The sequence below is a fragment of the Arachis duranensis genome, chromosome 8 (genome assembly GCF_000817695.3).
Source record: "Arachis duranensis cultivar V14167 chromosome 8, aradu.V14167.gnm2.J7QH, whole genome shotgun sequence".
In the NCBI taxonomy this organism is placed as follows: domain Eukaryota; kingdom Viridiplantae; phylum Streptophyta; class Magnoliopsida; order Fabales; family Fabaceae; genus Arachis; species Arachis duranensis.
Window position 1 is genome coordinate 28,062,442 of NC_029779.3, and position 302 is coordinate 28,062,743.

Below are 302 nucleotides of genomic sequence, written 5' to 3' on the forward strand. Positions count from 1 at the left end.
TAAATTTATTAAATATTTTAAATTATAATAAAATATTTAAGTCAATTAAATTATTTTTTATTTTTTAAAAAAATATTACTAATTTTTTTATAAAAAATTTGGAGGGCACTCGCGTCTGAACTAAGCTCGCCACATTGATCCTTCATCTCAATCATACGTCAGTGAGGGGAAAAATGAAAATGTTAAATTTGGTTTTTTTTTTCCTTTTTCAAGATTTAGGGAGATGAATCTGAAGCTGGAACAGGGAAGTTTGTGTGTTGAAGACGGATTTATTAAATGGAGTTCGTGGCGGGAATGAAAAA